Source organism: Oryctolagus cuniculus, chromosome 5, assembly GCF_964237555.1.
Source record: "Oryctolagus cuniculus chromosome 5, mOryCun1.1, whole genome shotgun sequence".
Taxonomy (NCBI): Eukaryota; Metazoa; Chordata; class Mammalia; order Lagomorpha; family Leporidae; genus Oryctolagus; species Oryctolagus cuniculus.
In genome coordinates, this window is record NC_091436.1 from 154941775 (window position 1) to 154957487 (window position 15713).

Here is a 15713-nt window from a genome sequence, read left to right on the forward strand (position 1 = left end):
AAAATAATTAGCACTTCTGTACATTTAAGTGTGATATAAATTTTTTTATTTTTAAAAAATCTTTTAATTTCATTTCCTTGAACTTTAAAAAAAAAAAGATGTATTTATTTATTTGAAAGGCAAAGTTACAAAGAGGCAGAGGCAGAGAGAGAGAGAGGTCTTCCATCCTCTGCTTCACTCCCCAAATGGCCCAATGGCCAGAGCTGGGCTAATCTGAAGCCAGAAGCCAGAAGCTTCTTCTGGGTCTCCCACATGGGTTTAGGGTCCCAAAGACTTCGGCCATCTTCCACTACATTCCCAGGCCATAGCAGAGAGCTGGATCAGAAGTGGAGCAGCTGAGACTCGAACAAGCGCTTGTATGGGGTGCTGGTGCTGCAGGTAGTGGCTTTACCCACTATGCCACTGTGCCTGCCTCATGGTATAAATATGTTTAAAGGTCAACAAAAAAATAATTTTTATAAATGACCATGATGACATCAGTCATCTGAAACACCTCAGAGGATTATGTGTGGCCTTACTCTACAACTTCTGTGTTGCTTGAAATGCATTGTAGGGGGCCAGCCTTATGGCATAACAGGCTAAGCCACCACCTGTGATGCTGGGATCCCATATGGGTACAGGTTCGAGTCCTGGTTGCTCCATTTCTGATCCAGCTCCCTTCTAATGCACCTGGAAAAGCAATGGAAGATGGCCAAAGTGCTTGGGTCCCTGCACCCGCATGAGAGACCTAGAAGAAACTCCTGGCTCCTGGCTTTAGCCCAACCCAGTCCTGGCCATTTTGGCCATTTGGAGACTGAATCAGTGGATGAAAGATCTCTCCGTCTCTCTGCCTCTCTCTCTGTCTCTCTAACTTCGCCTTTTTTTTTAAGATTTCTTTATTTATTTGAAAGTCAGAGTTACACAGAGAGGGGAGAGGCAGAGAGAGAGTCTTCCATCCACTGGTTCACTCCCCAATTGACCGCAATGGCCGGAGCTGCACCAATCCAAAGCCAGGAGCCAGGAGCCTCTTCCGGGTCTCCCATGTGGGTGCAGCAACCCAAGGACTTGAGCCATCTTCTGCTTTCCCAGGCCATAGCAGAGAGCTGGATTGGAAGCGGAGCAGCCAAGTCTCAAACTGGCGCCCATATGGGATGCTGGCGCTTCAGGCCAGGGCGTTAAACCACTGCACCACAGCGCTGGCCCCAAACTTTGCCTTTCTAATAAATAAAATAAATCTTTCAAAAAAGAAGTTCATTGTAAAGTTAAGAGCATTGCCTGAATGTAAGGCCTTTTTATATGTGCTTTGGTTATAGTAATAGCTACATACATTGCTTAGCATTACATATAAAGTCCTGATATGTTATAGTGCTGTCAATCTAAAAATATGCCTTATATTAAATTTGAATGAGAATTGCTATATATTGTACACTCCCAGCCAAGGAGTTAAGATAATTTCCAGTGTAGTTTTCTCAGTGTGAATGGCATTTCCAGTGTTTTTGTTGTTGCTGATTCTGCTTCTCCTGTGTCTTTACCCAGGTTACTTACCATGTAGCACAAGCAATAATGTAGTAACCTTTGAATCGTGTTCCCTGCTAGCCTGCCTCTTAAATCCTTGGTCAGATCTGTAGCTGTTAAATATTTTCATAAAGTTAGATCTGATGATGTTATCCTTTACCGCTTTGCTTTAAACCCAACTTTTGGGGCTAGTATTGTGGTACAGTGGATTAAGCCAACAGCTTGTGAAGCTAGTATTTCATGTCAGAGTGCCAGTTCAAGTCCTGGTTGCTCTGCTTCCAATCCAGTGCTGTGCTAATGCACCTGAGAAGGCAATGGATGATGGCGCAAGTACTTGGCCCCCTGCCACACATGTGAAGACTTGGGTGTATGCCAGGCTCCTGACTTTGGCCTTGCCCAGTCCTGACCATTGGAAGCCATTTAAGGAGTGAACAGGCAGATGGAATATTATTTCTTTCTTTGTTTCTCCATCCCTCTGTCACTTTGCCTTTCAAATAAATAAAAGATAAAACTAAAAAACCCAGAGATCATTTGTCATTGCAATAAAGTTAAAGATTTCAATCCTTATGCTTTATCCTTCATCATATTATTTGTTCCTTTTATGTTCCAACCACTATTCTAGATATTTGTTCATGCAATAGAGCTTTATGCCCTTGATGATTTCTTTCATTAGTGTTTTCTAATTTTTATTGTGGAGTTCTTTCACTTCTTAGGTTAAAATTATTCCTAAATAGATGATTTTTTTTTTGTGGCTTTTGTGATTGTTAATTATTTCTTGATTTCTCTTTTGCTGAGTTCATTACTGGTTTATAAAAAGGGTAATTTTTTGCATGTTAATTTTGTAATCTCCAATTTTACTGAATTGTTTTGTCAGTTGTAACAGTTGTTTTCTGGAGTGTTTAGATTTTTCCACATACAGCATCATGTCCTCAGCAAACATGGTTATTCGACTTCCCCCTTCCAATTTTACTGCCCTTTAGTTCCTTCTCCTCTCTATTTGCTCCTGTGAATACTTATAATGCATTGAATAAGAGTGTTGAAAGTGAATATCATTATCTTGTTCCAGATCTGAGGTTAAATTCTTTCAGCTTTTCACCATTCAGTATGATATTGGCTATTGGTTTGTCATAGAAAGCCTTTATAATCTTAAGGTATGCTTGTATAACAAATTTGTAGAGGGTTTTTGTTTTATTTAAAGATTTACTTATTTATTTATTTGAAAGGCAGAGATACAGAGAGGGACATGCAGAGAGAGAGAGAGAGAGAGAGAAATCTTCCATCCATTGATTCACTCCCCAAATGGCCACAATGGCTGAGGTTGTACCAGACTGAAGCCAGAGGTCTGGGGCTTCTTCTGGGTTGTCCATATGGATGCAGGGGCCCAAGAACTCGGGCCATCTTTCTCTGCTTTCCCAGGCACGTTAGCAGGGAGCTAGATCAGAAGTGGAACAGCTGGTTCTCGAATCTGGCACTTACATGGGATGCTGGTGTCACAGGCAGCAGCTTAACCTGCTATGCCACTGTGCAGGGTTTTTGTCATGAAGAGTTGTTGAATCTTGCCTAATATTTTCTACATATATTTTGAGATACTTATATTGTTTTTGTTATTTATTCTGTTGGTATGATTCACTATGTTTTTTGATTTGTAAATCTTGAACCACCCATCATATATAGGATAAATCCTATGCATATTGTTCTTTTTCCTTTATGACACAGGTGGCATTAGTAAGTCTCAAGTGTTGTCTAATTGTTCCTGGCTTCAAGGTTAATTGCCCTCTTGTGAATGCAGAAGGAGACTGTCAAAGCTTCACTTTCCAGATCCTATAGCTACATCAGCTTTTTGAAATATAAGACTTAAGTGTCATGAATGCTATGTAACTTCTATTCTCATTTGTTTTAAAAGTTCCTGATAGGTGCAAGGAGACCTCAAGGTTTACACAGGTGGCACGTAAGGTTTTATAATTAAATTGCATACTGTAGGGGCTGGTGCTATGGCACAGCAGATTAAGCTGACATCCCATATGGGGGCTGGTTTGAGTCCCAGTGCTCCACTTCTGATCCAGCTCCCTGCTAATGCACCTGGGAAAGCAGTGGAGGGACTTGGGCTCCTGCACCCATGTGGGAGACTGGGAAGAAGCTCTTGGCTTCCAGCTTTGGCCTGGCCCAGCCCTGTCCATTTGTGGAGTGAACCAGCGGATGGAAGATCTTTCTCCTTCTCTGTCTCTTTTCTCTCTGTAACTCTGAGTTTTAAATAAATAAATAAATAAAACTTTTTTACAAATTGCATACTGTAGCAGAAAGAATACAAACAAGGTCTATGTGATACAGCTACATTTGACTGTCCTTTAAATTGCTTATTGTAATACCTCCTGTGAGTAAGCTGCATTAAATAACTTCTACTCAAGAGAAATGCATGCAATAGATTTCAGTTTCTTCAGTGCCTAAATTTTTATCATTTGATTTTTTTCATGTGGCTGCTTTCCACTGTGGTGAATTTTGCTTCTGAAAAACAGATCATTATCTCATGTCATGATGAAAACTCTCATAATTGATTCTATGATAACTTATGTGAGGCTTATGTGATTATGTGAGGCTGTAAATTTGCCTCATAAAAGGCCATCACTTGTGTATTATCAGAAATAACAGTCAAGGTGATAAGTCTCTGAAATATTTAAAAAAAACACATTAAAATACATTTTCTATACCTATTGAATACTAAAAATATTGTGATATAGGACAGTTTAATTTTTTGTAGTCATTTAATTAGCTTTAGAAAGTATGTTTTCAAAAGAACGAGAAGAATCTTTAGCTAAAGGAAGGTTACTGCATTGTCATTATGTCTGTACAATTTGACTTCAATCTGTTGGTGAATAAAAAAGGCAGTTGTTGATGTTGATTAAGAACAAGATGATGGTGATGATAATCATCACCACTGAGTGAGCACTCTCTGTGTCAGTATACTTCTGGTTTCTTCACATTCATTATCTACACTGCTATAGCAGCCTAATGAATTAATCACTTTGATTATTTCCATTTTTGAGATTAAGAAACTGAGTAACAGATAGGCTAAGTAACTTTCCCAAAGTTATATAGACAGAATGTATGAGCTAGTCATCTGAAAAAGTAGACAATATATCGCAGAGAATAGAGGATTTAGCATTTTGACTTTCTTTACTTTTAGAATATGCTTTGTTCCCAATTTTAGGGTGGTGTAGGACCTATAGGACCTCCCCATGAACCTGGTGTTACCCATGTACCAATAATATATGTGAAAGAGGCATGTAGACCCAGTTATATATGGATCCACTATTATAATTCATTTTTCTAGGCCCACCTAATGTAGCAAGAAATGACCATCCAGGTTGAGAACTCTCTTATAGACTGTGCTAAAGCAATGTGTTCCTTTTGGCAGAGTGAATTCAGACTTCGAATGTAGTCAATTTGTAGTACTTACATATTTGTATTTGTGCAGTTAAACACTTTCCTGCTGAGCACATGATCTGAGGATTAGAATTCATATTCCAAACATTAATACACAATTTTCTCTGATATTTTTCATTAGTCTCAATAATTTTGCATCATAGCATTGGCAGGTAAAAATAGAATTCCTTTTTCTTTGTTATTAGAGGTGTGTTAACATATGTGGATTAGAGCCACTTCTGGAAACCCTAGTGAAGATGTAAGCTGCCTTTCTTCATTTTGCTTTGAAGTTTTGAAGTTTAAGAAGAATTCACAGTCTTAAGAAAAAAAACTTTATGCATTAACTTACACTTCATTTTCTCCATCATTATAGCTTCCATTAAATTCAATCAAAACTGGAGAACTGAGGGGAAATTTTCTTTTTTTTCTTTTAAAAATTTATTTATTTATTTGAAAGGCAGAGTTAAAAAGAGAGAGGAAGAACACAGAGAGAAAGAGATCTCCCATCTGCTGGTTGACTCGCCAAATGGCTGCAACGATCTGGGCTGTGTGAAGCTGAAGCCAAGAGCATGGCACTCTACCCGGGTCTCCAATGTGGATGATAAGTGCCCAAGCACTTGGGCCATCTTCTGCTGCTTTCATAAGCACATTAGCAGGTTGTGGGATCTGAGGTGAGGCAGCTGGGGTTTGAAACAGTGCTCATACAGGATGCCAGCATCACAGGAGGCAGCCGAGCCCTGGCTCCTGCCTTCTGCTGAGGTACAGTTACTGTGGCTCTGCTAGGCAGACTTCAGCCACAGTGGGAACTCAGTTCTCCCCAGTTACACTACTGACATCTCTTTCCCAAATATGTGTCGCAGGACTTAGCTCACTGGGCCACAATGCAGGCCTCCAGAGGAAATTTTTCTTTTTTAATTTACAGACTCTCTTTGTTTTGATAATATTATATTAATGTCTCCTCTGTAGTCTCATTTAGATTTCCCCTTCAGGAGCCAGCGTTGTTGCAGAGCAGGTAAGGCCTGTTGTGTCAGCATCCCATGTGGATGCCGCCTCAAGTTCTGGCTGCTTCACTTCCAATCCATGTGGGAGACCTGGAGGAGGCTTCTGGCTCCTGGCTTCTGATCAGCCCAGCTCTGGCTGTTGCGACCATTTGGAGAGTGAACCAGTGGATGGAAGATCTCTCTCTGCCTCTGCCTCTCTGTAACTCTGCCTTCCAAATAAATAAAATAAAATAAAATAAAATAATTAAACATAATCATGTAATAAAATTTATTCAAAAAATATTTCTCCTTCAGATTCTAGAAGCATCACAATAGGTTACAACCTTTGCTGATAGAACCACTGAAATGATCTGAAAGAAAAAAATACATTGTTCTATTGGCAATACATGATTCAGAGGTCATAATTAAATGGAATTTTGAAAATGTGTTGAAAGTGTAGTGCCAATGTGTTTAATATGGCTCTGCTATATTAAAAAAGTAATTTTATCAATTGTCTTTTTAGTTAAAGACTCAACTGCAGATCTTACTAAGAACATGGGCTCATAGAGTAGTGTATAACAACAGATTTGCTTTTCTAGATTCTTTGTATAGCTGTTCCAAAGTTTATAAAATTATGAGCAGGCCATTAAAGTTATGTAATTCTATGTAAATACAGTATTTTTCCCCGTGAGTCATGCTATTTAGACAGACCATATTGAACTATGTTTGAAAAATGTCTCAAAGTTCTTTTTAAAAATCACAAGAAAACAATGACATAGATTTTTTTTTTTTTGACAGGCAGAGTAGACAGTGAGAGAGAGAGACAGAGAGAAAGGTCTTCCTTTGCCATTGGTTCACCCTCCAATGGCCACCACTGCCCGTGCGCCGCGGCCGGCGCACCGCGCTGATCTGATGGCAGGAGCCAGGTACTTCTCCTGGTCTTCCATGGGGTGCAGGGCCCAAGCACTTGGGCCATCCTCCACTGCATTCCCTGGCCACAGCAGAGAGCTGGCCTGGAAGAGGGGCAACCGGGACAGAATCCGGTGCCCCAACTAGGACTAGAACCTGGTGTGCCGGTGCCGCAAGGCGGAGGATTAGCCTAGTGAGCCGCGGCACCGGCCAATGACATAGAATTTTAAAAACTAGTTTCTTAGGTCAGTGCTTAGTCATAAACGATTTCATAGCATCTATGTGTATTTATATGCACATGTTTATGCATTTCTGTGTGTAAATTCTATGTGTAAATGTTTTTGTGTTTGTATAAATTCTGATGTTCATAAAGTACACTAAATAAGACTAGAATAATAATATATATTTTTTCTTCTGAATAAATTAATGGAAGGTCTGCAAACTGACTTGTACAATGAATTGCTATCAGAAACAGAACCTAATATTTAAAATACCATTTGGAGTGTTACATGTGAGCTTTCTAAAGAAGATGTTTATTTGCAATTTATTTATCAAATATCAGAAAATAAAATTTTCATCTTTCTTCTCTTCCCTACCCCTTTTCATAGAAATACTCATGCAATGGGATTTGGAGGATCTTATCTATATAAGACTTACAGACAAACTTCCAGAAATAAAGAGCATGCGTCTCATTCTGCATGTGTATAGACACTAACTGTAGGCAACCAACTAGTGTTCCCAGCTGTCAACATGTAAAATGTCAAAGGACGTTTTGCCAGAGTGAAAGCTAATTCCTATTTCATGATTTTTAAATTTTTTTTTAAATTTTTGTTTAAGGTATACAAATTTCATGAATTTCATATATACAGGTTCAGGAACATAGTGATACTTTCCACCCTACCCTCTCTCCCAACCACACTCCCACCCTTCTTCCTCCTCTTTCTATTCCCATTCTTCATTATTTTTTACAAAGATCTATTATCAGTTAACTTTGTACTCATAGATTAACCCTACACTAAGTAAAGAGTTCAACAAATAATATGAAGAGGAAAAAAAAGTCCTTTTCTCAACTGTTAAGGAACAGTGGTTTCTTTTTTTTTTACTTCATCCTATTTCATGCTTTGCAGTGACACCACATGAGTAACCTTGTACCACCAGAGAATTTTTTTTTTTATTTTTTTGACAGGCAAAGTGGACAGTGAGAGAGAGAGACAGAGAGAAAGGTCTTCCTTTACTGTTGGTTCACCCTCCAATGGCCACCGCGGCCAGTGCGCTGCGGCCAGCGCACCGCACTGATCCGATGGCAGGAGCCAGGAGCCAGGTGCTTTTTCCTGGTCTCCCATGGGGTGCAGGGCCCAAGCACCTGGGCCATCCTCCACTGCACTCCCTGGCCACAGCAGAGAGCTGGCCTGGAAGAGGGGCAACCAGGACAGAATCCGGAGCCCCAACCGGGACTAGAACCCGGTGTGCCGGCGCCGCTAGGCGGAGGATTAGCCTAGTGAGCCGCGGCGCCGGCCCCACCAGAGAATTTTAATATAACCTAACAGTTTGATGCTCTCCAACCTGAGTATCAAATTTTCAAAAACAGAAAAAAATTTTAGAAAATAAGTCACCAGCCTGAGTTGTTTATAATTCACTTTTAAATCTTGCTTATTTTAAATCCTTTTTTAACTTTTATTTAGTAAATATAAATTTCCAAAGTTTAGTTTATGGATTACAATGGCTTCCCCCCCCCCCAATAACTTCCCTCCCGCTCGTAGCCCACCCATCTCCCGCTCCCTCTCCCATTCCATTCACATCAAGATTCATTTTCAATTATCTTTATATACAGATCGATTTAGTATATATTAAGTAAAGATTTCATCAGAACATAAAGTGTAAAATACTGTGTCAGTACTAGTTATAGCATTAATTCACATTGGACAACACATTAAGGACAGAGATCCCACATGAGGAGTAAGTACACAGTGACTCCTGTTGTTGAGTTAATAATTTGACACTCTTGTTTATGGCATCAGTAATCTCCCTAGGCTCTAGTCATGAGTTGCCAAGGCTATGGAAGCTTTTTGAGTTCACTGACTTCAATCTTATTCAGACAAGGTCATAGTCAAAGTGGAAGTTCTCTCCTCCCTTCAGAGAAGGGTACCTCCTTCTTTGATGGCCCCGTTCTTTCTACTGGGATCTTACTCGCAAAGATCTTTCATTTAGGTGTTTTTTGTTGTTGTTGTTGTTGTTTTGCCAGAGTGTCTTGGCTTTCCATGCCTAAAATACTCTCATTGGCTCTCCAGCCAGATCTGAATGCCTTAAGGGCTGATTCTGAGGCCAGAGTGCTGTTTACGACATCTGCCATTCTATTTTAAATCTTTTTAATACTTTTATTGTACATTTATTGTATATTGTGTTTTATGTTTGAAACAATAGCTTGGAAGAGATTTTATTGATTTTTTTTTTTTTAGCAGCTGTGACAATAACGTGCGGATAGGGTTTCTAATTGACTGCTCCCAGAATCCTAACACCAACTAAAATTCCAGATTAATGTTCCAGGCCCTAAAATCTGTTGACATGGTACACTAATTGACAGGCTTCCTAACACAGCTTTCTTCAGCCCTTGCCTGACAAAGGAACAGATCCCTGGCAGCTGACTCCACCAGAACTCAGGATTTGGGTTACTTGAACATTCTCTGCGCTCACCATCTGTTATCACTTATATTGCTTTGCTAAACCTTTCTCTACGGTGTAATACATAGGCAATGGGGAAAATTAGAAAATGATAAGCAAAATTTCTCTTTTACCATTCCTACCTTGATGGATACTCCTGCCTTACAGGTGGCCTGTAACTGATCTCGCCTCCTCCTTACTGTATTTCTGAATGTTTCTACCATAAAATGCAACCAGCCATGCTGTGTTATTCTCTTTACATTCTGACAATTGATGAAATTCACTGCCAGGATTTTTTAAACAAATGAATGCTGATACTATAAAATAATTTATTGGGCCCCAAAGATTAGTTTCAAATATAGTTTGAATCTTGCTATCTCCCTGCTGCCTGCTGTCTTCTTTCCTCCCGCATCAGCCAGGGAAGTAAACATAGACAAAGGTTTGATTTTAGCCATTAGCATGGATGTCCTTTTTACCAATCCAGGCTTGAACCTCCAGTGTCCAGCTGGACGCTCACATACTCACAGCATAAGTCCCCCATGGGGAGGAAAGACACCCTACCAGCCCCTCACAGATGCACTGTGCAAGCTCAGAGCAACAGCATGTATTTCTTGGTCAGCACAATCAGAATTTGTTGAAGAGCACTTTTGGTTCATTTTGTCTTTATGTTAGTTATGTAATGACATGGAAATATATCTCACATACCATAAAACTGTGATGTTAGTGAATTATTTGAAATAACATAGCTCAGTGATTTCCCTATACCTTACCCACCTCCAATATAAAGAAGAAGTGATTTCTCTGCAATAATTTGTAAAGAAATTATTTCTTTGGATTTATTATATGATTTTCATTTGCTGAGCTTCCTATTCATTGTTTTACTAAAACAGTGAATAAAATCTATGATGTACAAAGCAGCGTTTTGACTTCTTTGATGTGATTGTGCTAGGACAAGAAGTTCCTTAACAAAAGTTCGAGTGAGCTTCTGAGAGAGTTAGAAACACTACCTAGGATAAGGCTGAGTATGTGAGGTGATTAATAATAATGATGAGTAATTTATAATCATTAATAGAATCAACCTACACTAAATCTACTAATGGCAGTCATAATGACAATTGAATGCAAACCCAAATAATAAAGGCAATAAGAATAATAAAATAATTGTTACTGAGTTTTTGTATATGTTAAGACAGTATATGGAAAGTGCTTCAAAGATCATTTCAAAACAGTAATATTGAATTAGATTCTTGTTGTATTTCTATTGCTTTTTCTTTATTGTGCTTAGGTGAAAGATACATAGAATTCTTTTTTTGAAAGGATTTATTTATTTGAAAGAGAGATAGGGAGGCAGAGGTCTTCTATCCCCTGGTTCACTCCACAGAGGGCCACAATGGCTGGAGCTGGGGCCAGGAGCCAGGAGCCAGGAGCTTCTTTCAGGTCTGAAACCAGGAGCCAGGAGCTTCTTTCAGGTCTCCCACATGGGTGCAGGGACCCAAAAGCCTGGGCCATCTTCTGCTGCTTTCCCAGGTGCAATATCCGGGAGATGGATTGGAAGTGGAGCAGCCAGGACTCGAACCAGCACCCATATGGGATGCCAGTGCTGCACATGGAGGCTTTACAGGCTATGCCACAATACCAACTTAGAATTAGCAGAATTCTGAGTCAGGAAACCATCCCATTCTTATATTTCCTGATGTCTTTATTCTGCTGGATATTTCATTTCTCAATTTTGTTTTGTAAACAATTGTAAATCTATAAAACTTCTCCATAACATGTCATTTAAAAAAATTCATGATAATATCATCCTTCCCATTTATATTGATACCACTATTCGAAAATTCAAGAAACATAAAATACATTGGCTTGCTACAAATACATTTACTCTTCTACCACAATTGAATCACGAAATAAGGGAGATAAACCATGTTTTCTTTAAATTCCTATCCTGAATTTCCTTCTTAGGCCTTGATATAATTTTTTGAAGATTTTATTTATTTATTTGAGAGACAGAGTTACAGACAGAGAGAGGTAGCAACAGAGAGAGAGGTCTTCCATCTGCTGGTTCACTCCCCAGATAGCCGCAATGGCACTCTGAAGCCAGGAGCCAGGAGCTTCTTCCTGGTCTCCCATGTGGGTGCAGGGGCTGAAAAACTTGGGCCATTTTCTACTGCTTTCCTAGGCCATACAAGAGAGCTGGATTGGAAAAGAAGCAGCCAAGACATGAACTGGCGCCCATATGGGATGCTGGCGCCGCAGGCAGAGGCTTAGTCCATTATGTCACAGCACCAGCCCCTCCTTTACCTAATTGATTTGGATACTGAACAAGGTTTTTTTTTTTTTTTTTTTTTTTGGACAGGCAGATTTAGACAGTGAGAGAGAGAAAGAGAGGCAGAGAGACAGGTCTTCCTTTCCGTTGGTTCACCCCTCAAATGGCCACTACAGCCAGCGCACTGTACCGATCCAAAGCCAGAAGCCAGGTGCTTCCTCCTGGTCTCCCATGTGGGTACAGGGCCCAAGGACTTGGGCCATCTTCTACTGCCTTCCCAGGCCACAGCAGAGAGCTGGACTGGAAGAGAAGCAGCTGAGACAGAATCTGGTGCCCCAACCTGGACTAGAACCCGGGGTGCTGGCGCCACAGGTGGAGGATTAGCCAAGTGAGCTACGGCGCCAGCCTGAATAAGTTGATTTATTCTTATGTTCTTGCTTTTTGTCCCCTGGCTACTAATTTTAGCACAGTGGTATTACTTAAACTTTTGAAAATGTCATCAAATCAATAACTGACATTGATCTATATTTTAACTATGTTTCCATCTCTAATTTCCATCTCTGCTAATTTTAATCACTCAAGATTTATTGAAAGATAATTTTTTTCTACAGTATGTTGGTGAAAAATAATGTTCCTGAAAGGTTTTGGGAAGAATGTATTTTAAGCAAATTCTGTTCTTATTAATGACTCCACGATGTCTTTTCTCTGTCTACAGTAAGCTGGAGGCTATCATGGTGCTCCTGGTCTCTGGGCCTGAGTGGTCACTGAGTAAGTTCTATCTACTATAATCCTCTGAGACTCTGCCTTTCACATAAATAAAATACATCTTAGAAAGAGAATTCAAGACAATTAACATGGAACTATTTTATAATGTGTACATGTATACAGTCTACCTAGTGGTATGTTTGTCTATCTGAGACCAAAGCAAATATTCAGTCAGTACACATGGAGTGGCCTCTGCTTTGAGTAGTTTAACTTCTGGTTACAGTGTTTGCTGCTATAATAGTTACTAAATATATTTCCTCTTAATATTTAAGGATGAGTGGTTCCAGGAGCCTGGGGGTCACTAAAATCCATGCATACTTCAGTGCCCAATATAAAGTGACAAAAAAATTGCACTTAATATATGTATATCCTCCTGCATACTTTAAATAATCTCTGAATTACTCATAATACCTAATACAATGTAAGTTCTATTTAAATTATTGTAATATTTTACTGTTTGTGGCATAATGACAAGAAAAAATGTCTCTACATATTCAATGCAGATGCAACCATTGTAATCCTAACTACATATTTTTGTCAGTAACAATGCAACTGCATCTTTTAAAATATTTTTATATATTGAATTAATATTTTCAATATTTTAAAATACACATATATGTCAACTCTGTGTATAACTTATACTTTCTAACTAAATGAATTCTATAATTCCATGTTTCCTTTATAAGTTCTTATTTACAGCTGCAGATTAAATTTGTATGAAGTCACAAATGTTAGAAAGGTCATAATATTATTAAGTTGAAAATGTTATTTAAAAGTAAAAACATTAGGGCCGGCATCGTGGCTCAATAGGCTAATAGGCTAATCCTCCGCCTGCAGCGCTGGCACCCCGGGTTCTAGTCCCGGTCGGGGCGCCGGATTCTGTCCCAGTTGTTCCTCTTCCAGTCCAGTTCTCTGCTGTGGCCCGGGAGTGCAGTGGAGGATGGCTCAAGTCCTTGGGCCCGTACCCGCATGGGAGACCAGGAGGAAGCACCTGGCTCCTGGCTTCAGATCAGCGCGGTACGCTGGCCGAAGCGCGCCATCCGCAGCGTGCTGGCCGCAGCGGCCATTGAGGAGTGAACCAACGGAAAAGGAAGACCTTTCTCTCTGTCTCTCTCTCTTACTGTCCACTCTGCATGTCAAAAAAAAAAAAAAGTGTAAACATTAATGCCATTTGCATATACTTTTTTCTTTTCTTTTTTTTTTAAGATTTGTTTATTTGAAAGAGCTACACAGAGAGAGAAGGAGAGGCAGAGAGAGAGGTCTTCCATCCGCTGGTTCACTTTCCAAATGGCCACAATGGCCAGAGCTGTGCCAATCCAAAGCCAGGAGCCAAGAGCTTCTTCCGGGCCTCCCGTGTTGGTGCAGAGGCCTAGTCTTTTACTGTTTTCCCAGGCCGTAGCAGAGAGCTAGATCAGAAGTGGAGCAGCTGGGGCTCTGACCGGTGCCTATATGGGATGTCAGCACTGCAGGTGGCAGCTTTATGCACTACACCACAGTACAATCTGAATAAGGTTCAGAATCTGGTAATGTTTGGAGCAACAACTTTGTATTTGACAGTAGTTTACATAAGGACTGTCGGATTATTTTGACTCATGTTTTGGAGAATTAAAAAAAATAGGATACAAATATCATCTCATAATTTTCTTCCCAAGACACAAATGTATTGAAGGCCTTCAATCTGAAGTTGAAGCAACTGGTTCTAAGCTATAATACCTCAGTGTAACCTCACTATATCATTTCTCCTGCTTTAAGTGCCCCCCCAAATTTTTCATTTCCACTTTAAATCATTCTGTAGGAAAAAGGAGTATAGGCCGGCGCCACGGCTCACTAGGCTAATCCTCCGCCTAGCGGCGCCGGCACACCGGGTTCTAGTCCCGGTCGGGGCGCCAGATTCTGTCCCGGTTGCCCCTCTTCCAGGCCAGCCCTCTGCTGTGGCCAGGGAGTGCAGTGGAGGATGGCCCAGGTGCTTGGGCCCTGCACCCCATGGGAGACCAGGGAAAAGCACCTGGCTCCTGGCTCCTGCCATCGGATCAGCGTGGTGCGCCGGCCGCGGCGGCCATTGGAGGGTGAACCAACGGCAAAGGAAGACCTTTCTCTCTGTCTCTCTCTCTCACTGTCCACTCTGCCTGTCAAAAAAAGGAAAAAAAAGGAGTATAAATAAATGATTAAGTAAATATAACTTCTTCTGTTATTTTCAGCCTCTTAATTCTAGGACTGTCTGGCCATTGTTTTCCCCTCAATTTCATTTATTTTTAGAGAGAGAAAGCATTAATACTGTGTAGAGGAATTTTTGGTGACACAAATATGTGGAAAAACATTTGTTTTTAACGTCTTATTTCTAAGTCTTCTGTTAGAGATCTTAAGGGAAATTACAGCAAATTGTAGCTTTATAAAGTCTTGCTTGAGACATATAAGACATAGACATGGAATTACTTTTTTGGAACTAATTACTATAATCAGATATGATAGTTCCATTTCTTTATCTTGTTTATATCCTGAGTTTTATTTAGACACTTTTCATTTCTTTGTAATGATTATTTTCTTTTTTAAAAAATTTTACTTATTTATTTGAAAATCGGAGTTACAGATAGAGAGAGAGAGAGAGAGAGGGAGAGAGGTCTTCCATCCGCTGGTTCACTCCCTAATTGGCTACAATAGCCAGAGCTGCACCGATCCAAAGGCAGGAGCCAGGAGTTCCCATGCAGGTGCAGGGGCCCAAAGACTTTGGCCATCTTCTACTGCTTTTCAGGCCATATCAGAAAGCTGGATCGGAAGTGGAGCAGCTGGGTCTTGATCTGGCACCCAAATGGGATGCCGGCACTGCAGTCAGTGGCTTAACCTTCTACACCACAGCACCAACCCCTGTAATTAATTATTTTCATTTATTTGAAAGGGTGAGAGAGAGAGAGAGAGAGAGAGAGAAAGAGAGACCTTGTATCTACTGGTTTACTTTTACAAATACCAGCAACAGCCAGGACTGAGTGTGACTGAAGCAAGAAGCCTTGAATTCAATCTTGGTATCTTTTGTGGGTGGCGGGGATTTCATTGCTTGAGTCATCACCTGCTCCTTCCAAGAATGCACAACAACATTAGTGGGAAGGTGGGATCTGAGGTAAAACTAGGACTCATACCCAGGCACCAAGATATTGGATGCAGGCATCTCATCCACTGCACCAAATGCCGCCTTTATTTAGACTTATTTCTATAGAAACTAAATTGTC

General features: G+C 40.2%; 1 protein-coding gene across 2 annotated transcripts in view; it reads left to right on the plus strand.

The window, feature by feature from the left end:
• The window catches only part of LOC103349690 (ankyrin repeat domain-containing protein 26), a 151236-nt gene that overhangs the window by 23220 nt on the left and 112303 nt on the right, over window positions 1-15713 (plus strand). For both annotated transcript variants that reach the window (XM_008262412.4, XM_051855074.2), the window contains exon 2: window positions 12443-12495. The gene's annotated coding sequence lies outside the window, so the exon portion shown is untranslated. The remainder of the gene's footprint in view (window positions 1-12442; window positions 12496-15713) is intronic.